Raw genomic sequence first — 25,591 nt, forward strand, 5'->3', positions numbered from 1 at the left:
TCAGGGGAGATGGCAATGGGATGCAGGTGTGCTTCTGGTGAAAATTGTGCAATTGTTGGGAGGCTGTCCTGCTGGAAACCCCATCGTATTTTTTGAGCTGAGCGGGATGTTGGGTTGCTGGTTGACTTCTCATGAAAACTGACCAATTTTGAGGGTAAGCATCAGGCCGACTAACTAAGTGACTCACTGGAAAAAATGCACAATTTTTAAAGGGAAACAGAGGCGGGCGCAAGGTGTTTGTCCAACATGTTAGCGTAATTTCTTCAGTCAGCGGAGAAAGCAAGGTGTTAGAGCCTATATTTACCTCAGGCTGAAAAGGTAAGATTCTAAGTCCACATAAAACCACGCTCAGCCTCGTAGCTAGCCCTATGAGGACAGGAGAGGGCTCTCTCCGGGCCAATCTCGGCGAAAGATAATCGATGGGGCTTGAGATGACTGATTTAACAACTGATCTTAGGCTAGGTATGAAGTGCAAGGATTTGATTTGATTTTTGGGGGTTTTTGTTGGAAAAAGGGAAAGGCAGATTTGGGTCCGGGGATGAGGCCTAGTTGTGCAGAGTTCTGATTAGGGCAAGGAAGGAAATCATTTTGATGCTTTGGATTGAATGAATGGATGGATCATACTGGTGAGGGGATAAGGAGGTCAAGAGGGTCTCAATATTCCTCCTCAAACAGATGAAAACATGTAAAATTAAACAAAATTTCAAGGCAGAGCACAACAGTCCAATGAATTCTACCTCAATCACTCATTTGTTTAATTTCAAAAGAAAAGAGAAGGGAAAATGATACACATAAACATCAGTGAACTTACAATTACTTAGAGAAAAACACCATCAAAACATAGATCCATATGGATCCCAACAAGTGCTGCAAAACCTTGGTCTTTCCTTTGCCAAAATTGCAGAAATGAAATGTACAATGAAGTGCCAAGCAATCCCAAGTATCCAACCCTGAAAATGACTGAGAAATTACATGATATAGACAAGCCTAACTCCTTCCCATGCCTCTAGGGTTCGAACTCATCATTCTAGGAGCTGTTTGAACCAATTCTAAACAAGGAACTGAAATTTAGGCAATCAAACAACTTGCCCCTATATGCTAGGAAACTGATTCATTCATTTAGTTTTCACTTTTTAGTGAATGAATCCTCTAGAACAAGTAAAAATGTGCCAATATTACATCATGGTTATCAAATTAAATCATGATATATCAAGAGTAACATAAAAAAGCAAAACTGGTCAAAACTGGAAGAATTTCTGAGCTGAAGAGTGAAAAATAGGCAAAAATCTTCTATGCGTCGCGCCTGATTCTCTATGCGTCACGCCACTTTGGAGCTGATTTTGAGGCACTTCCTGAAGTCAAAATTGAGCCCAAGATAGCTTGTTGGAAAGCCCTACCTGTCTACTTTCCAACCTAAGTAGAATTTCTGAATTTGAATGTCATTTGCCCCTCCAAAACTTCAATCTCCAAAGACTGCTTCCTGTGTGTCAAAATAAGGGCAGTGAAGTCATTTTTTGAGTGTTTTTGACATCTTGAGGGCTCAAAACCTGCCCAAATTTCTTGGCCATGCACAAGAAACCATAATTTATCATGAAAAATCTAGAAATACAAAGTTTTTTGGATTTGGATCCCTCTAGCAAAAGCGAGCGCCACGTGGCGCGACGCATAGGGAGGCAAAACTTGTTTTTTAGTGCAAAAAATTTCAAAATGCCAAAAATTGCTCCAAATTTCTTGAAATTTGGGCTGGACCTTCTCTATCAAGTGTCATGCTGGGCTAAAGAGGTTTTGGCCAATATCTGAAGACGATCATGCTCCTTTTGCCTCTTTTGCTTCCTTATTGCTTTCTTTAATTTTGCCTTTAGATTCCTTATTCGTGCCTTGCAAACCTTGTTCTGTACCATGTAGTGGAAATCCATGTGTCTCAGCAATGCTTTGTCTCTATCGGCCTTGTCCAGCAGTCCCTCTAAGTGGATGTTGACTCTTTCAAGCCAAGACTCCCAATCAGCATTAATCTCTTGCTCCAATGAAGTGAATTCAATCCTCCTCCTTTGAGCAGCTTGACGATTCTCCCTGATGTTTTGTAATTCCATAATCACCTGCTGATCTTCAAGCTGCTTATTCCTTTTCTCCAAGTATTTTATATTCCACTTAGCCCTCTCCAAGTCAAGGGACAAGGCTTTGATCTCTGTTTGCTGCTCCTGGATGATATCTCTAAGGTTGGCACTTTGCGGGCCCATGTCTGTATCGTCATCCTGAATGAGAATGAAGTCGGTCTCTCGTTCACCTAAAGGCCCCTCATCCTGCATTGGCCTCTTGCCTTTGTCCTGTATCTGTGGTGCTGATGTCGGAAGCGAGGCCCCTTCCACACCGAGTGGAGATAACACTCGCTTTGTTGTCGCAAACAACTGCCTGGTACCCTTCTGATAAGTAATGAAAACCGGTATAGTAACAGTGCATGGATCATGGCCTTCATGCTGATGAGAAGGGCCTCCTGTCACATGCCCAGCCTCTGAAGATCCCTGTGAAACTCTGAAAAAGTCACGGGAGATAAAATCATCCCAAGTGATGCCCTTTAATCCAAGATGATGAACCACCACAATCTTGATGAGAGCAAAATGATAAACATTGTTAAGTTGCTGCTGAGGAGTCTTGTGTTGCACAAGGATGGTCATCCTTTCTATATTTTGGCATATAAAATAAGGAATGTTCATCATCCGTACCCAGGTGAAATGCATGAGCAACCTGATGTGATAAGCATACAAGCGGGAGAACCGTCCTTCACAACTGAAATACTTCATGATTAATTTCATTAGTGGAGCATATTCATCTTTAAGATATCGGAATGGAAACACTCTCTTGAGCTGCCTCAAGAAACCGGGTTTAATATATGGCTCATAATGCTGCTAGTCAATCTTCTTCCTCTTGTTCCATGGTTCTCCAATGTTTGGTATGTCGATTGCCAATGAAATGGTTTCTGGTGTTACTGTGAAAGTGACACCAGCTAAGGTGGCCTAATCACCATGTAAATGTAGTACAAACAAGTGAGCCAACTCATGATGAAATTGAACATTAGCAACCTTCTCACAAAACTCATAACATGACTGACGCTGGAAACAAGAGATGGCAAGAGGGTAGGCCTGTAATTCAGTGAGGGTGATTGGTTCTTCTCTGATATGTCTGCCACCTCTATGAGGCCTCCGGGGTGCATGTTCCTCCATGGGTGAGTCACTTTGGGTTTCCACTTCATAATCAGATGAATGCTCAGATGCCATAACTGCTGATAGACAAAATGCCTTGGAGAAAACTGATTGTTGATGTATGAAACTGCTTTGGACTGCCTTTTGGTGATGTACTTGAGCTCTGGCACCAAGGGGAAAATAGTGAAACAAGGAACTGCAAAGGGAGGGGAAAACAGTGAGGGATTAGGGACTGTTGGGATAAAAGTAATTAGGGAAATATGGGAGAGTTTGGGAATTTATGTATAGGGTTAGGAGTTTTTGTATAGGGTTGAGGTTTGAGAATTTGGGAAAGGGAATTTGGGATAAGGAATTAATGAGCTTAGGGGATAGGGAAATTTAGGAAATGATGAAAACAAGGGACCAATGGGATGAGGAAGTGAATTTTGGTGACAAAACAGTGATTTTGAAACCCTATCAGCAAGTTTGCTTGAGGTAATTTAAGAGGTAGGGTTTGATGTTTTTGTTTAACCATTATCATCCATAAACCACCATAGCCTAGCACAAAATTAGATAAATCATAGATATGGAGGCTCTACCTGGCAAATCCGTGCAAGTTAATGGCAATTTGGAACGATTCTTAACAGTTTCGGGCCTTTTGCTGTGTGCGCCGCGCAGCTCACCCAATGCGCCATGCCTTCCCAGTGCGCCGCGCCCGTGCAAAAATGCACTGTGTGTTCTCTCCTAGTGCGCCGCGCCCTCTGCCCAGTGCGCTGCGCCGACCAATTTTCTTCCAATTTCGCCCAATTTCTCACTTGTGCACAAAAATTACTTTGAGTTGCCACCTCTTTGTTCTTGGCATGCAAATGAACTTTCAAAACTTGGAGACATGCTTTATACATTGGCTTTTCAAATTAATTTTTCCCAAAACCTATTTTTATAATGTTTTGCAAATAACTTTTATTTCAATCTCTGTTTTGGACTTTTTCACTGCTTTGTAATGAGCGAAATGACCTGAGCTTGGCTTGTCTTTGCAGGTGTTGGAGCTTCTTAGGCTAAGGAAAGGAACCAGGGTGCAGGTGAAGGAATTTACAATGAAGAGAACAAAATTTACATGATTTTGTACAAATAAAGCTAAATACTCTGTTTTTTCCTCAAAACAGAGTTTTGAGGAAAAACACATTTTCGGATACTTATTAACAAAATTTATTGGCGATAGAACATCCTCATGGCCTGCTGGTGATTATCGGACACTCTGAAGCATTTATTGACAAAACCCTAATGAAATCCTAGACCTACTTGACACTAAAACCCTAAAGACAACTTTTGCAACTTTGATGAAAAGACTGTATATGTTTTTTAAATGAAGAGCCAGCAGGTAGATAACATGAGGGGAATGAGTGACAAGGCCCTTCTGTCATATTATGGCATGCTCCTAGTGGAATGTAGACGATCGAGCTGAATGAGACACCTAAAAATGAAATGCAAAAAGAGGAATGATCTCTGACGGAGGGATGACCAGACTGACTCTAACACAATGCAATTTTTTGGGGGAGTGAATCCTGGGGTCACAGCATAGTCAAACTCTCTGGTTGACCAGTTGTAGGGTTGGTTGATTCACTTGGAGGAAGCGCAGATTGAGATGGCTTGCTGAGAAAATTCTACGTTGTTCTGGGTGACAATCGGTTCAGTCAATTCAAGGATTGTGCAGTTCAGGCTGCCTGGGAGACAACCTCAATATCTGTCATCAAGACTTTAACAAAATGACTAAGTGTGTGAGTGAGTGAACTTGTGCATACGTGATCTTGCAAACACACACTCAACATGACTCGACGACAAGATGCCTCAAACCATCAAGACAACATATACTCAGTGTGACTGACCAACGGTGCGAGCGACAAGCACGACATTTGTGATAGATCGTTGAACGATCGCAACGACGCTTACGCGACAATGCATACTAATTTGTGTGTGAGTGTGACGGATGTTTACATAGTGAATACAACTTGTACACACGAAGCAGGGACCTTGTGCATGACCAGAACATGGCTGCAAGCATGACATTGTGACCAACATGCAAAAAGTTTTCCTTTGAATGGTCAAGCAAGGAGGGTGAAAAGACTCAACACGAGCTCATGGGGTGAGCCCGAGTGCTTGAAAACATCAAGTTAAAACCCAAGGGAGGCTCTAAAATTGGATGTAGGCCAAAATTTTGGAGGGTGTTGTAGCCGCTACAACACTTGGCGCCATAGTGGTTGAACTCCAGCTTCTCTGTTTTGGTCCATTGACAGCATAGAGCCTTGGTATTTCAAGGAGTATTGAATCATTGTGTGCATTACTTCGACCTCCCCATTTACCCCATGGACAGACATGGTTCACCTTTCACCAACTCAGTCAAATACAACAATAAGTTTCAGCTTGATCACAGTGTTTTGAAATCGGGAAGGGTAGTTTGGCTCACAAGTTAAAAAAATTCAGAGTATAAGTTTTCATCTCTGGTGTTGTTTCACTGCCAACAGCCCTGGACAGTGCCTCGGTGGAGTCACGTAGGAGCACATGCATTTCTCCACTACCAACGAGCCTGGTCGGTACCTCGGTGGAGTTGCATGCTTCACCTCTCTGCACAGGAAGCCTTTCTCTTCTTTCGCCTTGTACTTTTTTTTTAAAGAGGGTTATGCATAGGAACTTATTTATTTTTGGGGTGGAAGAGGGATCCTGACTTATTGAGAATAGAAGAGGTTGTTCCTTCAAAGAAGCATGTAAGACCTTTGACATAGGTTTGCTCATTTAGATTTTCCCCTTCTCCATTTCTACTAGTTGGATGATCTTGAATACACATAGTAGAAGGTTGAGTACATGCATGGGGTTTCCCAGTGTGGACACAGGTTCATGGTTGGACCCAAGCTTCCTTTGTAGATGGCTTGTATTTTCCATCAAGACTTCATTGGCCGAAGATTATAACCAAGCACAGAGAAGACGGACACAGGATTGGCCAAGTGATGCAGTGTCACAAGACTCTTTGGATCTCAGCCACATACTCATTCAAAATCCATAATTCAGTAGAGGGAATCACTTATTTACAAAAATAAAAATAGCATGATACTAAGCAAACAAAACAAAACGAAACAAAAATAGTAAGCAAAGCAAACAAAACAACAAGAAAGCAAAGCAAGCAAGCAAACAAACCAAACCAAACCAAGTCAGCATGCAAACAAAGAAGCAAACCAAAAACAAGGACAAGCAGGAAAACAAACACTACTCCTACGTTAACAGTGCATGGACCTACTTACATGAAGTGATATTTCTAATGCAGCCACCGACACATTGGCTGGCCCATGTTGGTGAAGGCATCGTTCGCGAGAAACGCAGTCAAGAGAACCAACAAACATAAAATATATAAAAATGCACTCTCTTGACTGTGGCAGACAAGAAAACATGAGAAAAAGAGACAACTTATGCCTTGCAAGTGTGCTTGCTGCGAATGACTCCTCCTGTGCACAGGAAATGGGATCATGTGATTCTGGTGGAGGTAGAGAAATTTGTGTGTTGGATTGATCTTCAGTGCATGCTGATGAGTGATGAGGAGCCTCGGGTGTTTCAAAAATTTTTTGATCAGAAGTGGAACTAACCTTAGGACAGCGAGGGTCTGACGTAACTGTCAGCTCAGAGTGAAGTGTCTCAACAGCCTGTAGGGTTTCCACTTTGTCAATAGATAAATCATCATAGACTAGTGGCTTAGACATATTAACAATGAGTGAATCAGCATCATGATCAGATGAAGAAGTACAGAGATCAGGACAACCATCATCATAAAATTCAGGATGTTTTTCGGCATCCTCATGATTTTATGAATCATACAGAGGGGTAGATGAGAAGCAAGAATGTTCACCCTCTGTGTTTTTGGAAAAAGCAGATGAAAGATCAAGTGGATTTTTAATGAACGGTTTGTCCTCTATGTTTCAAATGATGGACTGACAGCAGGTGTGTTCTACAAATGATTAGAAGTAGATGAATCTATGGATGGATTAACAAAAAGACAATCAGGGATAACAGAATCACCAATGATGTTAGGAAAAAGTGAAGGAAGCACGAACAGAAGGAGGTCATCCTTCACCGCAGGTTCATGCTCAGGTGCTTGGTCATACTCTTCGTGAATGACAGTGCAGGTTGGTTGTGCAACATAAAATTCATCAATGGCTTGATCCTCATTCACAATAGGTGTAGAGCCAGAATGAAAGAACACAAGATAGTGCAATCTGGAGGAACAACAGAACACTAAGACGGAGGTTGAGATAACAAGTGTGTATGAAAACCCATGGGCTTCCCAACCAAATCTGCACATATATTGAAAGTAGTGAGGGTGGGAGGATGTGACAGTTGAACAGACATGTGTGCATGTTCTCCCACATCACTCTACGGTGGTGGAGTTTTTTTATGATGGGAAGGTGGACAGTCACTTATGACAGCGACTATGTCCTCTTGTGATTGCGCAACTCCATCACCGAAGTATGTCGAGCAGGGTTTGAACTTCAACTTCATCTTGGGACAGAGTGATTTGGTAAGGAAATATTCAAATCTGTCCATGAGATATTGGAATTTCATCTAAATTTTTGAAGCTTCAAACATGAATAGATGGAAGCATTGTGAAAAATCCATAGGCAATTCATGTGGGGCCTTCCATTATTTTAACAATTTTTTATCAAGTGCTTCAGGATTAAAATGGTGAAAAATAGATTCAATTAGATCATTGAACTTCTTGAATGAGTGCACAGAGTTATGAGGTAGTATGTTACACCATCGCAATGGGTGGTCGCGAAGTGTGTGTGCGAGCAACGAACAAACCTCTATTTCATTAAAACCTTCCACATTCTCCATGAGAACATGGAAGTCATCTAAGTGCTCAGGCCAGGCCACTTTGTCTTCACCATCATACGTGATTTGTGACAAGTCATCCCAGAACTCCCTCTCGACATGAAAGATATGTTCGTTGGATAGACATTTCGGAGGGTGAACCATAAAAAACTCCATGATATATGTGCGAAGATTCAACATAGATTGTGAGAATCTGCTTGTCATCTAGCCCTCCTTCTAGCACCAAAATTTTGATGGTGCTGGACCCACCAACATTCAGGGGATCTCCCCGATATGAATTCCTAACTAGACCTCACACCATTTGGTGTAGGATTCCCATCCGATACGATGGCCCGGTTGACATTATATTAAAGATATGCCTTAACTCTTGCTTGTCAGCACGTGAGAGTGATCTACTTCAACCTTAAACAACAAGGTTTGTGTGCTTGGTGAGTGCTAGTGTTACTTGTGTCAAGGTCCTTTCACCACGGAGAGAGAGGGTGGAAGTGAGTCTCCAGTCAAAAGGGAAAAAGTCCCAACTCTATCAGAGACACACAACACAATAGGACATGCACAGCTTCCGGAGGAGCAATCCACACGGATGCGGCAATCACAACACACAAGAGAAGATAGCACGTACAACACCCAGCATATCAGTCCACGCGAGTGCGAGATCGTTATAACAAGTTTATGGGAAAGTTCATGTTTGATGTCCGGCGAGGCAACCCACATGGGTAGGACAACGTTAACAACTCATACAACACATTTTCGTAAATATATGTATTAGAGAAACTGAAAGAGTTCAATTGTTTAACACAGGTTAAAGCAACATGCATTACAAGTGTTCAAGATTAGTCTAACAAACAGTTACAATACATGTGTGAAAATGTGATGGCCTATTATCAGGCTTCTGAATGAAACGAAAATTCCAAGACAAATTGGTACACCATACATCACTAACCCTGTGGAAGGGGTGTTGGAACCACTTCTTGCTTCTCAGACAAAAGACTACAGACTCTCAAGGCTATGTGGGAGGAGCCAAGGTGAAAATTATTTTGCATGTACAAATGAGGGGTATTTATAGCCAAGGGTAAGACTGGCCATTGTGACTGTTTGACTTCCCTCATGACTATTTGACTTTCATGACTTTTCAGATTACATGACTCTTCAAATTACATGTGAGTCTCTTTGAATTCCACGTTACATTACATTGATTTACAACAGTAGGGCCCACAATAGTGATGTGTCTGACATGACTCATGACCTGACTCGACACGACAATGCTGGTACGTTCATGTTGCCAGTGGTGTCCATGTCGAGCTACAGTGCTACTGAGTGATGGATGGTCCTCTTGGTGTATCATAGCTTCACCTTCACATGGCAAGGTGTGTGGATACTTCGATGGTCTTAATGTTCTCTTGATGTTGCATGTTCACGTCGCTCCTTAGCTTGTACTTTGGCATGCTTCACATGTTCGCCCTTTTGCAAAAAAATATCCTCGCATGTTTGTCTGTTCGCAAAAAAATCTCCTTGCATGAATCGTCCATTTGCGAAAAAATCTCCTCGCATGCATTGTTTGTTCGCGAGAAAATATCCTCGTATGCATTGTTCGTTCGCAGGAAAATCTCCTCGCATGCATCATCCGTTCGTCCATTCGCGAACAAATCTCCTTGCATGTGCTTTCCTTATTCATCTCGTTCGTCATCGTGTCATGTATTATCCATGTATCTGTATCTGCAATCACTCATGACGAGACAACATCAAATCCATAAACCTCCTAGTCTACCATGATGAATTATCGTTCTCTTTTGGATGCAGGTGACTGAGAGAGAGGACAAGGCTACAAAACTGCACAAGGCAGATTTCAAGCTGGATGCGGGCTCCAGGCACTGCTGGTGAAAATTGCGCAGAAGTCACTAGAGACTGAGATGGGCAATCCTGATTAGTAGTGACTATCTGTGGGATCTGGCTTGGCTGGTGGAATATCTGTGCAATTTTTTGGAGGAAGTAGTGCAGGAAACAGAGGGGCTTGGCAGCAAAAACTGCACCATTCCTTCGGGGAGCTGGCAGTGGGCTACAAGAGGCTTGCCAGGAAAAAATGCTCATTTTTTTAGGGGAGCTAGGAGCGGGCTGCAGGAGTTCTACTAGTGAAAACTACGCAATTGCTGGGAGGTTGGCTTGATGGGCACCCCATCGTAGTTTTTGAGTTGAGCGAGTTGTTGGGATGTTGGTTAAGTGCTCATGAAATCTGTGCAGTTTTCCAGGTGAGTATCAGGTCGGTTAACTAGGTGACTGGTTGGAAAAACTACGCAATTTTTTTAGGGAAACAGGAGTAGACACAAGGTGTCTGTCTGGAATTTTAGCGTAATTTCTTTAGTCAGCGAAGCAGGCAAGCTCTGCAACTTTTGCACAAATTTTTTAGGGAGTGAGTCCCAGGGTCACTGCCCAGTCAAACTCTCTTGTTAACCAGCTGGAGGGTTGGTTGATTCACTTACGGGCAATGCAGATTGAGATGGCTTATTGAGAAACTTCTGTGTTTTTTTGGTGACAGTTGGTTTAGTTTACTCGAGGATTTTGCAGTGCAGGTTGCCTGGGAGACAGCCTCAATCTCTGCGCAATTTTTGGCAGTGGTACATGTTCACCGAGTACTGACACTACGCAATGCAGCTCAGCGAAGGTCCGGTTGTTGGTGGGTGATTCGGTCATCAGAACTTCAGCAAAATGACTAAGTGTGTGAGTGAGTGAACTTGTGCATGCGTGATCTTTAGAACACACACTCAACATGACTCGACAACAGGACGCCTCAAACCATCAAGACAACATATACCTAGTGTGACTGACCGACGGTGCGAGCGACAAGCATGATGCTTGTGATAGATCATTGAACAATCGTAATGACGCTTGCGCGATAGTGTATACAATTTCGTGTGTGAGTGTGACTGATGTTTACATAGCAAATACAACTTGTACACACGAAGCAGGACCTTTTGCATGACTAGAACATGGCTGCAAGTGTGACATTATGACCAACATGCAAAAATTTGTCCTCTGAATGGTTAAGCAAGGAGGGTGCAAAGACTCAACATGAGCTCATGGGGCGAGCCCGAGTGCTTGAAAACATCAAGTTAAAACCCAAGGGAGGTTCTGAAATTGGATGCAGGCCAAAATTTTGGAGGGTGTTGCAACCACTACAATAGACTCAAAGAACATGGCGTTGACATTAAAAATGGTAGAACTCAGTCTTCAACACTTGCAGAGCACTCGGAAAAGACATGTCAACATATGTGCCTTGAAGACACCAAGATAATCACTAATGAAAAACATCAGTACAAACGAAAGATCCGTGAAGCCCTTGAAATTATAAAGCATCCTCACAATCTTAATAGAGATAGGGGTTTGGAGGTAAGCAGGAGTTGGATCCCCTTACTCACTCAAGACCCCATAGCTCACAACCAAGACTAAACCGCTTTCCCCTCTCCACTTTCCTTTTTTTCCCTATTATTCTCTTCCTCCTTCCCTCACATTCATCCCTTCAAAAATATTTTCACTCCATATCCCTTCCGTTTTCCATCCTTAACTTCCTAACTAATAACTAAACAATAACAAAATTCTAATATCATATTATAATATTAAAGTTGATAGTTCATTAACAATGACTATTAACTTTATTCTTAGATTTAATAATAAATTTAATAACATAAAACAACACACATCATTAATAATTTAACCCTAACTTTATATACTATAAACCCTAATAGTTAAAACAAAACAATATTGCCAATATTAATAAACAATTCTAATATAAATAATCATTCAACTTTATTAATTATTCATCCATAAAATTAACAATGAAATTATTATATTATTAAATAAATTCATTATTATTAATAATTATTATTATTATTACTAATGATGATAATAATTAATATTTATAATAATAGAAGATTATTAACTCCAATTATCCTTGATATAAATTATTAATAATAATAATTTCAATTATTAAGAATAATAATTTCAATTATTAATAAATTCCCTATAATAATTGAATATAAAAATGTTTCTCTTCATCATAATCTCTCCTCTAATTAATTATTGGGTTATCTGGTTGGCTTTTTCTCATTTCTTATTCTCCATTCCATATTTATTACCCTTCAACCTTGCTCTTCTCTGTGGATTTGTCCTTACAATGAGTCTTGTTAGAAACTTGAAACGTCGACACAAAAATGGCTATTGTGGTTAATAATCCAAATATGCATGATACTCAAAATTCTCACCACAAAAATCTTCAAACACTTAGGGAGAATATTTGTTAAACTTGCAAACACTTGAAGGGAAAATGAAAGCAAAGTACAAATTAGTTGAATAAATTCAACCCTGACCTTGAAAAGTAAGAAATATTTGATCAAAGTGAAAGAAACGATATAAAAACTTAATTACCTCTACGAAAATCGTTGAAATTTCAAACAATGGATACTCCAACGGACAAGGGAATGGTAAAACCTTATGGAGTTAAAATCCAATTCTCTCTAGATGCATTGTGGTCTATATCACTGATAATAGTTGCAGAGTAGTAGATTCGTCGGAGTAAAAAAATGAATGAATGAATGGAAACCGTCGGCGTAGTCATTAACCTGGGTAAAAACCTTAACCTATCTCATCACCATTAATGTGTTAAGATAACATTGTAGTCATTAGTTTGGTTAGCTGAAAAGAAAATTCGTGAAGATCGTAAGAAGTGACACATATGTTGATTCATACAAGGCAAGTTATGGAAGAATCTAGAGATGTTACTATTGATTATATTTATCACAACAAAGTTGAAACCCAAGAGCAATGTAAAACGCACACACATATACCACATTAATCCAAGATGTCAGTAAGACTTTATAATATGATCCATCGTAAAACAATCCAAGTCACATATATGTTAGATTCAATGTGTTTAATGTTTATTAATATGTTGAGAGGTAAACATGACCTACATGATCGTGGTTCATATTATTCCAATGATAATAATCGTATTATAACCTTGATAAAAAGGAGATAAAGTAGTTATTGAATATAATTCTAAGTGTGTTAAGGACAAAAAAACACACATTTTGTTACCACAATATATATAGATTTGTACCAATATATTTATACATTAGTTGAGATTTGTATAGAATTAGAATTTATGAATTAGTATTTCAGAAGAAGGAAAAAATGAGTCCAAGAAAAAATTAATTAATTAATTAAAAAATAAATAAATAAATAAATAAAAATAAAAATAAAAAATTGAGATAACTATGTAACATACCAATTTTTGGAAAGCAAGGAACCTGTACTATCCAGCGATAAATGATATTATTTGGTATGGAATTAAGTGTATCAAAACAAAGATATCAATTAGCAAAAAAAAAAAGAATGTAATTAAAGAAAAGAAGGTTTTTAAAAACTAAAGCCCAAAATTTGTAGTGAGAGATAATATGAATAAGGGGCTAGATAGTATTACAAGTTCTTTACTTCTTAACCTAGAAAAAGGACTTCCATACAACTTATCAAAGTAAAGATTTCTTTGAAGGAAATGATATAGGAGAAAGAGATTTATGTTCCTAAACAATTAATTGATTTTTTTTTATGTGTGTGTGTGTAAAGAGGTACATTGCAGTCAGGCTAGGGCCTCTTGGTGTTGCCCAAAATACTAGAACTATTGCTCAGAAATTGCATCTATTTGAAATTCTTTACCGCTTTCATACATCCTATTCGCATGCAGTTGCATTCAAGCAAGTGACCATGTCACCCCCTATTAACTCCTTACATCATATTAGGGTGGAAAACACAATTCCCCAACCCATTACCATTCTTGAAATTCACCCCTCGAGAGAATTTTTAATAAAAAAAATATTTTCAATTATTATTGTAATTTCATTTCATTTTTTATTATTTATTTAAATTTTTGTTTTATAATTTTTAAAATTAAAAAAAATAAATAAATAAATAAAAATTATTTCATTATTTTTAAAAAATAGGTTAACAATTTTAAAAAATATATATTATTTTAAATTTTTGTAATGCTTTTAATTATTTATATTATTTTTTTTAAATGTTTCATTAGTATTTTTTTAATTCTTTCGTTAATTTTTTCCATTTTGAATGCTTTTTTTTTTTTTTTTTTTGGGTATTTTATGAATTTAAAAAAATATATATTTATATTGTAATGTTTTTTTATTTTATTTTCTTTCTTAAAATTATTATTTCTCTTTAAAAAATAATATTTTTTAACGTAAAAAAGTGATTATTTTAATTGATTTTTTCCATATATATACACACACAAAAATCAATGTAAATGATTTGAAAAATAATTAATTTATAATTAGGATTTATCGATGTTTTGTGGGTTCGAAACATCAATAAATCCTAAATCTTATGTGATGAATCTGAAAACTAATCTCAAACAAAACTCAAATCACAGAAGCCTAAATTTTGAAAAAATTATAATTAATCAAAAATTATGTAATGTCGCTTTTAGATTCATAGTTGACTTTATATTCTTTGTTTGTGGTGATACCAATGGTCAAGGTTGTATTGTCAATTAATTGATAGTTTTCACCCCAAAAATAAAATAAAATAAAACTAGTCTACATCCATCTTAAATTCGGATCTACCGAGTGCCGAAAGGGATCAATTCCAAAGTTAAGATGGATCTAACCTGGTACTTTTTCATTCCATAATGGATTTCCTCGAGCCTTTAAATAGACTTCATCATAACAAATGCCATGGACTATGCAATACCATAATCTTCTAAACCACATTTTTTTTTAAAGTTAACATATATATATATTATATAATTTTAATTATCAAGATATGTATTTACCTATTTTAAATTTTATTTTATTTTTTACCAAGTCAAAATGTTTATGTTGACATTGCAACATCACTACCATAGTGGGTTGGAGAGCACCTCTTGGCGCAATAAAACCTAAACAAATTTGAAAAACACTTACAAACCAAGAATTTAAAAAAAATAAGAAGAAAAAATAGAAATGTAAACAAACTTTTAAGCGCTGAGTTTTAATGTTTTTCATAATCATGATATTTAGTTTTTAATGTCATGTTGAAAATTGTTGAATTTTAACCCTAAAAAACAAGGGGGTGATGTTTCATCACCACTTTTGCATTTAAATGTGTTTTTTCATATCTTTCATAGTCATGATATTTGGTTTTTAATGTCATGGTTAAAAAATGTTGGAATTTTAAACCTACAATGAAAAAAACCCGATGTTGCATCACTACTTTCAAAATCAGCGTGAAAATCATGATTTGATGCAACCTCCAAGATAATGAGATCTAGGTAAAATTCTCGTTGAGTTTGTAACGTTGTTATACATATATAATATGAATACAAACTAGCATGATTTGTTGATTATATATGAACTAAAGATGTATGTTAATTAATGTGGTTAATGATGGATGGAATATCAAGGAAAATTGTTTAAAGCATGGCTGAAGATGTTGATGATGTTGTTGTATATGACAACCAACGATATAAATATAAATGAGGATGGTAAAATATTGAGTAAGAGGTTAGTTAAGGAAACATGTGAGTCTCCACACGACACCAGTTGAAGATGTAGCATCAAAAAAAAATTATGGCGGCCATGAAAATATGAATTGATGTGATTATGTTGCAAAAATGATGATGAAGGGAATTTAGGTAAGAATTCCCATAATCAAAATTGGATATTGAATTGATGTTTTTATGTAATTTAAATGCATTTAGGTGGATGGTATCCCACCCAGGGTGGCATTGGTAGAAATCCTTAAATATACAAAGTATATTTAATTTTTTAATGCCTTCATATGAAATAAAATAGAATGGCATGTTATATTACTTGTGAGTTAATAAGCAAGGTGGGTTAGGAGATATAATCCTTATGCATAAAGGAATGTCAACAAAATTAACAATGTTAGAGGCCATATTGAATGGACATGGAAAGGTGATAGTGCTACACATGTCTATCTTGGTCTCTTTATTTGTATTGGTGTCCTAGACCACAATCTTCTTGCCAACATTGAAGATCACTAAGAGGGTGTATACACAATGTTGTGTTGGGATAAAAGGGAAGGTATCCAAATGGCTAATCAAGTGTTGGGGAGGTGGTTGGATGATGTGTCCATGCATTTGTTAGACCTTCCAACTCATTGTGGTAAATTAGATCATACAAGAATATGGTATCTCGAACCAATGCAAGGATGCATTGATTGGGTATGCATGGGTAGTTAGGAGAGTGTGCAAATGTGGATATGCAAACATACATGCTTGATTGAATTTGTTGAAAGTGTTGTGTGAATTCACACTTATGTTATTTTTTATTGAAATCGATAGATCAATAATTGAAATGATGGAGTTTCTACTAATTCATGAATATAAGATCATTTTGGGAGTTGTTTGGATGTGGTGAAAGAATTGCATGCCAAAGTAGTACAATGTGGATGAACTACATGAAAACTTTGTCATGGGAATATAGTTATGAAAGAATGTCAATAATTGAAAGAAAGAAAGCTTGGAAACATGGTTGTTGGAACCTTGTGGTTGCTACAAATTTTTGAGTTAAAGTTTAATAGTGGATGACTAGTATCAAGTTGGCATTCTCTTTGCATGTGAAAGTCTTAGCAAGTTGGATCCCTTGACAGACTATTTAGTAGTGAAGGGGGTGCTTGATCTTGAAAGGGAAAGCGTAACAGGGAAGATGCAACTAACATAAATGGAATTATTGCATAAAATGCATGTGGTGTGCTAGATAAATTAAAGAAGGGCATGTCTCGAAGAAAAATTGGTAAAATTATTTGCCATTGTAGCCCTGTGAAGCAGAGAAATAACTATAAATATGAGTATTGAATGAATTGCATTGAAAATGTACATTTATTTTTTAATACCTTCTTATAATGTGGAGTTGAGAATTCATATGAGTAATATAATTAGTATGAAGTTGAAAACTTTTGTGTATAATATAATTGTTGCATAATAATAGATGTAACATGTATGTTTCTTGATGGTTGTTATAGGAAAAAATAAAAAATGAAGACCTAAAATGAGTATTAGAACAAAGACCACCAAGGATAGTGATGTTCCAAAGGAAAACAATGCAATATCATCTACAATCAAATAATATATTAGACTATAGGAAGGAGACAATGCTTAGGAACAAATTCATGGGACATGGAGATGTCAACGGGAATTGGAGGATGCAGTATGGAAAGAATACCCACAATTAGTTAGTAGTTTGATGTAAATAAAATGTTGATATAAGAATTGTATATATATAGATATATCTAGTAATGTGCGCTGAGATTAGTACAAAAATGAAGGGGAGGGGAATTTAACACTTAGTTTTGACCCTTGTAAATGTCATGTAATGTAAATATGTTATTTGGGTTATGAGATAGACAGTATGATCAAGGAGCGATAAATGTAAATGTTGTACATCCAAGTTATTAATAAAAATGCATCACTAGCTATGAGACGAAGAGGACTAAAAATGATAGGAGGCTATGATTCCACAAGAAAGGAACAAGAGGGGGATAATGAGGCCCAAAGGGTCCAAATATATGAAATAATGATATTTTATTATTTTCCAAAGTAACTTTTCTTAGCTTATGCTAAATACATGTCAACCGTGGAATGTGTGCGAAGGTAGATGGGAAATATTTCTTCTAGTTCTAAGTGGTTAAAAGCATGCATATATAATCCTTACATTTGAGGAGTTTAAGGTCATTCTAATGAATTTTTTGACTATCATTTTGCCCATTATTTTAGGGTGGTATGAACTACACGAGAAGAGAAAACTTGTAACTAAAGGCTAGAAATACCTTCATATGGTTTTGTTGTTAAATTTCTCACAGAGTGTTCTTGTTGATCCCAACATTATCATTTCCTAGCCATGTTGTATGCAACAAAAGAAAGAGGTATGATAGGCCAAGGAACCGCATTGTAGTGAAGGGGATCCACTCTTTGAGTTGTGTAAATTGAAGGGGAAAGAGAGTTGATGATTTGGGATGGGTGGTTAAGTAAGAAGGTTGTTTAATTAGTGGGAAATTGAGATGGGTGTGAGATCTTGTAGTCGTTGTACACTCATAGCCTAGCATGCAGGTGGCATGTTGTAGAAAGATATGGATGAGTATCGATTTAAAATTGCATTGAAAATGTGTATTTATTTTTAAATACCTTCTTATAGTGTGGAGTTGATAACTCATGTGAGTAATATAATTACTATGAAGTTGAGAAATTTTGTGTATAATATAATTATTGCATAATAATAGATGTAGCATGTATGTTTCTTGATAGTTGATATGGGAACAACTAGAAAATTAAGACTTAAATTGAGTATTGGGAATGAAGACCACCACGGATAGTGATGTTCCAAAGGAAAAAATTCAATATCAACTACAATATAAAAAAAAAGTGTATTAGGCTATCAAAAGGACACGATGCTTAGGAACAAATGCATGGGACAAGGAAAGGTCCCAAGGGAACTGGAGGATGCAATATGGAAAGAATACACACAATTAGTCAGTGGTTTGATGTATATGTATATGTGTGTGTGTGTGTGTGTGTGTGTGTGTGTGTGTGTGTGTAAAGTATATTAGGCTATCAAAAGGACACGATGCTTAGGAACAAATGAATGGGAAAAGGAAAGGTCCAAGGGAACTGGAGGATGCAATATGGAAAAAATACACAATTATTCAGTGGTTTGATGTACACACACACACACACACACACACACACACACACACACACACATATATATATATATATATGTATGTGCATATATATATCTATATACATACATACATATATGTGTATATATATATAGATATATATATGCATATATATATATATATATATATATATATATATATATATATATATATATATATATATATATATATATATATATATATATATATATATATATATATATATATATATATATACATATACATATATGTGTGTGTGTGTGTGCACGTGTGTTGCAGGGAGGGGAATTCAACACCCAATTTTGATCCTTGTAAATGTAATGTAATATAAATATGTTATTTGTATTATGAGCTTGACAGTATGGTAAAGGGGCAAGAAATGTAAATGTTGTACACCCAAGTTATTAATAAAAATGCATCGCTAACTCTGAGACGAGGAGGACTAAAAATGATAAGAGGCTATGACTCCACAAGAAAGGAACAAGAGGGAGCTAAGGAGGCCCAAAGGGTCCAAATCCATGAAATAATGATATTTTATTATTTTCCAAAGTACCCTTTCTTAGATTATGTTATAGACATGTTAATCGTGGAATGTGTGCGAACGTATTTTGGAAATATTTTCTCCAATGTTAAGTGGAAAGTTAAATGCTTGCATATATAATCCTTACATTTGAGGAGTTTAAGGCCATTCTAAAGATTTTTTTTATCATCATTCTACCTATGATTTTAGGGTGCTATGAGCTACAAGGGGAGAGAAAAACATGTAACTAAAAGCTAGAAATGCCTTCATATAGTTTTGTTGCTAAATTCCTCATAGGGATTCCTTGTAGATACCAATATCAACATTTCCTAGCCATGTTGTCTGCAACAAAAGAAAGAGGTTTGATAGCCCAAGTGATTGCATTGTAGATAAGGGGATCCACTCTTTGAGTTGTGTATATTGAAGGGAAAGAGAGTTGGTGATTTTGGAAGGGTGGATAAGAAAGTTGTTTAATTAGTGAGAAATTTAGATTGGTGTGAGAGTTTGTAGTCCTTGTAGACTCATAGCCTAGCATATGAGTGGCATGTTGTAGAAAGATATGGTGCAACGACACCTATGGTTGGGAGGAACATCCCACCTCAACAATTATTTGTTGTACAAAATTTGTAAAAGAGAAGTGCTTTGGTTATCATTTTTATGATATGTTATTATTATCAAACTAATGTTGCAAATGCTAATCATTTATGAGTTATTACAAAATTGAAAAACAAAATTGCAATGTTTTCCTATGAATTTCATGTAATTTTTTGTTTATTTGTATGTACAAATATTTATTATATGTTAGGGCATGTACAATGCTTTATTATATGCTAGGGCATAAAATTATATGGTATTAGAGATGTATGGTATGGTGCAACAAAAGAAATTTGTTATCGTAGTGGACGTGTATATCTCTTCTCAAGTGTCTTAAGTCATTTCCTTGGTTAATTAAGATGTCATCATTTGAGTTACAAGAAACCCCATAGTGAACAAAACCTTGGTAATTTTTCATTTGTGTCTTGTAGCTAAACTAGTTGAAGAAGAAAATATATTTTTATAGGTCTAAATAAAGCTTGCATGTATATTATCATCAATGTAACCCTTTACCTTATTTTTTATGTTTGAAGACTAGATTTAAATTAGTAGATACATACTTTAGAATCTCTTCATAACCTTGTCTTGTTGATCCAAACTGAATTATTTCTTAGGACAATATAGAATGAATTTTAGTCACTTGAGGGTTAATTAGCTTTGATGAAGAAGATTTTTTTATGCATTCCTAGTTGAAATTTTGTTTGTATCAATTAATTATGCAAGGAAGGATCCTCAAGTAAATGGATATTTTCAAGAGAGTGATGGAACAAGTCTCTTTCTAGTCATTATATACATAATTATATTTGATAATGTAATACTCGAATGTAATGGTGTGGGTGATCCAGTTATAAGAGTCAAAGGTGGATTCTATATGGCCATTTAAGGGGAAACTTTTTGTATTGCTAATATTGGTTGTTGTAAAAGTAATTTAAGGTTTTTCATACCAATGACATTGAAATTTATGTATTGTGTGGAATTATTTCACTTTGCTTGAATGGAATGAATTGAGAATGAGTATAACAAGTACCTTCTTGGAATTTTAGAATTGGAAATTTTTTGAACATAATAATGTTGAAGTGTAGAATTAAAGTTCATATTTTGAAGCATTGTTACTTGTCATTGTCAAATTGCTAGTATAGGTATATGTGTGTGTGTGTGCACAAATTCCCATTCTTGTTTTAAAGATTATGAATTATTTAACATTGGTTAAGGGAACTATGATTTGTCTTCTTTGCCCTAGTGGTCTCATAGCCTAGCTAGAGGGTGTCATCCACAAAGGACTACTTATGATTGGGTGGAAAATTTCTTTGTCACAATTATGTGTTTGGTTTTTTGTTTTTGGAAAATGTAAGCATCTCTTCATTGTTCTAAAATTTATTATCCTATTTGATTATAGTTTTATGTTTCCTATGGTTGAATGCATTGTAAATTTTGTTGTATGTTTGATGACCAAAGGGTGTATGCTTTCCAATGAAAGGATTATAGTTCTTAATAATAATATCACCATCACTTGCAAATGTGAATCAAAATGTTATTTGCAGGTGTATTCTTGTAATTAAATTATGGGAATATGATTAATTCTTGGTATAAATACTCATAATATAAGTTGATTTAGAGAGGAGATGTGGTCTAAAAATTGTTTGAAGTTGAATTGGTTGCAATGATTAGTTAGGAATGTAGTTCTCCCTGAGTTACTTCTTCATGAGATGGTCAGACTTACTTCCAAGCTCTTCAAAGTTTCCAACAACAAAGTGGCATGATTAACGGCTTATTGGGGTTCGATTCCCACATTCCTTCAAGGTTATTATTTTTCTTCCATAAGCAGTCACGATGACAACGATGAAAGAAATATTATCTATATTAGAATAACACCAAAATATCTTAGAGGAAGTCATGACAAAGCTTCAATAAATTTAGAAGATTGAGTGAGATAAGTATGCAGTTGCTCAAGAGATTGCAACTAAGGATCCCGCAATGCATGTCTTTGCGAGGAAATTGTGTGATGCACAATATGTATTGGATCAAACCCTAGAATATTACGAGGGTTACAAAATAGGAGAAAATATAAAGGAGATCTCGTCATTTTCTCTCCATTCAAGGAGGTGGAAAATCTAGTAAATCAGAACCACACAGAAAGGTTTCAAGTTTTTGTTAAGACCCTCAAAGGGAACTCGATCCAAATATGGGTCATTGAGCTTGATAAAGTGGTGACTCCAAAGTAGATTTCGGAGAAGAACTTGGGGATTCCTGTAGTCCTATATCATCTTATATTTGAAGGTAAACATATGCAGGATATGTTATAGTTGAAAGAATATAGCATATCCTGGAATTCTTCCATTGTCTTGTTGCTTAGGCTGAGTGGTGGTGTAATGGGTTCTAGAGAGGCAACTTCTTGATCTTGATATAAGGATGTGGCATGTCGAAAGAGGCCCATTTCAATGGACCAACCTCCATCCATTCTAGGACCATATATTGTTGAAAAATCAGATCAAATGCCAGCACTTGTGGTAAACATTAAAGAGTTAAATCATCTCTTCTCTTTTCTTCCATGAAGGGTTGTCATTTGCCGATTTAATGGGTTTTGGCAAAGGTCATAGGCACTACATCATTGGATGTTTACAACATGGAAAAAAACTATGACATTTATCTTTTTCCAAAGTCTTTTTTGTGGTACAATTTGATTCCTGGGAAGATCTAGAGAAAGTATTGTAGGAAGGGCATTGGTTTTGGGGAAGAGAAAGACTCTTCATCACTCCATGGTTCTTAATTTTGATTCTTCAAAAATGGTGGTAACAAATATGTCAATCTAGGTAGGGTTACCAAAACTCCCTCTTCCATTTTGGCATCACAAGGAAGTAGGGGACATTGGAAATAGTTTCGGTTCTTTTAAACAATGTAGCAAGGATTATTTACATTTGCTCGTATATGTAGAAATGTACTTAAGCACAAGTCTACTAACCCACATTTTGATAAATAAAGATCCTTCAAATTGATCCAAACTTTGGATTATGAAAATATGACCTTTAGATGTCATACATGCTTTTACAAGATTCTTGTCTAGAGGCTAAAAAAAACCCCAAAAAAGAAAAAGGGGAAGGCCCTGAAAACAAAGGGTTGGTAGCCTTTTGATCCCACTTTTTCGAAGGATAAACAAGATTAAACCAAGCAATGTCCTCCAATACAAGAGGCTATTAACACTCATAATGCTCGTGAACAAGCACAACCCATGCAAAATGTACAAGAAATAGAACTAATCCATGCATTTGAACACGTTGAAACTATGGAGCGCAAAGAGGATGGGTTGGTGGGAACAAAAAGAGTCCATGTATCAGAAATTTTGGATTTTGATAAAGAACACCCCCTTATGGTGACTGTGTCTATGTTGGCATTTGTTCTTTTTTACTCTTCTACAAGGGTCTAGCAAAAGATATAAAGAATTAAAGGAAAGGAAGAGAACCTAAGTGACTATTATAACACTTAACTTCTCTTCTGTATTATTTTAGTTTTAGAGCCGAGAGGTTGTTATATGTTCTCACAAGACTATGGTATTGCATATCTTGAATTATTTCAAGCATCTACAAAATGTAATCTTGTTCCTTTTTTAAGTTGCAATGAAATTACACCTTTTTTCCAAGGAAAAAAAAAGGAATGTGGGTCTCCCTACATTAAATTATATTGCGTTTAAGCTTTGACATTTTGCAGAGGCTAAAACTATGATGATAGGTTTACATTCCTATCTTCAACAAGGATCTCAATTACACTTGCCCTTTCCTTAAAAAAGAAATTGTGTGATTATCATTTTCAAAAATCGTATATAGTGTTGTTGAAAATGCTTCATTTGGGGCTTTCGTAGTTTAGCCACAAAATTGCTATAACATGGCCACAACACTTCTTAAATCCAAAAACATGGAGAACATTTATCTAATGCAAGTAAAATATTGGCATTTTCTTGGCAGAGGCATATGGTTGTTCTTGTAATTATGTTATGGGCTCTTTGCCCTAATGTTCTATTCAGATAATATCAAATATTGTGTGCCCATTGTTAAAAATTGGTGGTGAATCTCTTTATTGATCCAATATGGATATGATTCCATAAGTTTTACAAATCATATAATTAAAGTTGTTGAGAGATTGGGTAGCTTTCAACACTTGGAACAAAAGAATGGTTCTAATTTTTTTCTCGAATTAGTTGGTCTATGTTGTTTATTATTACAAAGAATTTATTGGAAATCAATCCTTATGTTGGAAATGGTTTGTTTTTGTTTTGATAGAGATCAATGATGAAAAAGGTGCGTGAATAATCGATGAAGTGTGCACCACATTAAAAATTTTAGTTGTTTTTAAAGTCTTGTTATTATATAAATGTGCTTACAATGAGGGATTCACTAACTTGGAGAGACCTTGTCGAGGAGGAACCAAAAACCAATGGATGAAACCTTGGTGAAGATAAAATAAGGCAAAGAAATATTTATTATCCATAAAAGAAATGCATCAATTTTGTATATTCATATCTGTTTAGCTATTATTTATGTGTTATTTTTTGTTTTAACCATGCTTTGGGAGTTGTAAATGTATGCACATGGAGGCCTTGGGTGGAATATGTCTAAGAAAATATATGCAATCCAAAAGATGCTATGAAGGGAAAAGTTACCCATGTTTCACATTATGATTTAATCAAGACCCATGCTATGATGACAAGGGGAAAGTTGGCTTCATTAAGTCAGATGACTTCCTGCTTGAAGCAATTTTATGGATTAATATCAAAGTTGGAAAATAACACTTTATGATTGGGATTTATTGTGAAACATTACAAGTCAAACCCAACCTTTGATTTCATAAGTGCATGATGAAAATTTTGAAGCTAACTTCAAGAAGATTGTTGGTGTAAGTGAATGATTTTGGTCTTTTATGGCAATCTACTTGTTCCTAAACATTGATGTTTGAAATATCATTTTTTGAAATAGATTTCATTTCTTCAATACATTTTCTAGTTGTGAGTGAAAAATTAGAGCATATCATTACTTAGCTATCCTAGAATTTTCATAGAAGCAAATTACAATAGAAGGTGGTGTTGTTGTTAAAATAAGTATATAGAAATTGTAGTGGTACTTGATTATTTTGTTAAGATGTATGTTATATTTGGAATTATAGCAAAGTACACTAGGGATCACACGGTTTCAAGTGAGGACTTGAATAACAATATACCATGATTGATGCTTGTTGTAAGGAAGGAAAAATTGAAGAGGTAATGAATATCTTTGTGAAAATGGAGAATTTTGGTTGTTTACTTCCTATTGTTTGCTTAAAAAAAACCTTGTTGATTATGATGTGTGTGTGTGTGTGTGCACATGCATGCACATGCGCATGTACAATGCATTCCTGATCAAGTCTTTGATTATAAAGATAAAATATGCTATAAATGCTTTGCTCCTACTTTTTTCAAATATAATTTTCTAGTTGATGGTCTCTATGAGGCCAATTCACTAGTTTAGGAAATTTCAAACAATGGATTGATGCCTAATACAATGACCTACAATACCCTAATTGAGGGTTGTTGTAACGAGGGAAATATTGTAGAGTTTAAACTAAGTGATGAGGTGAATTTAAAGGGAATTGACCCAAATTCGATCACTCACAGTCTACTTATCTAAGGGCTATGTAAGGTAGGATAGATAACGCAAGAATATTTTCCTTTGGAGGAAATCTTGAGTAT

General features: G+C 36.0%; 1 pseudogene; it reads left to right on the forward strand.

Annotated features, from left to right (window-relative positions):
• Window positions 1–25,591, forward strand: part of LOC149168197 (xanthine dehydrogenase 2-like) — a 168,927-nt pseudogene that overhangs the window by 50,782 nt on the left and 92,554 nt on the right.

This window comes from Pinus tabuliformis, chromosome 4_2 (assembly GCF_031772625.1).
Source record: "Pinus tabuliformis cultivar Carrire ecotype Pingquan chromosome 4_2, CPIR1, whole genome shotgun sequence".
Classification (NCBI taxonomy): Eukaryota; Viridiplantae; Streptophyta; class Pinopsida; order Pinales; family Pinaceae; genus Pinus; species Pinus tabuliformis.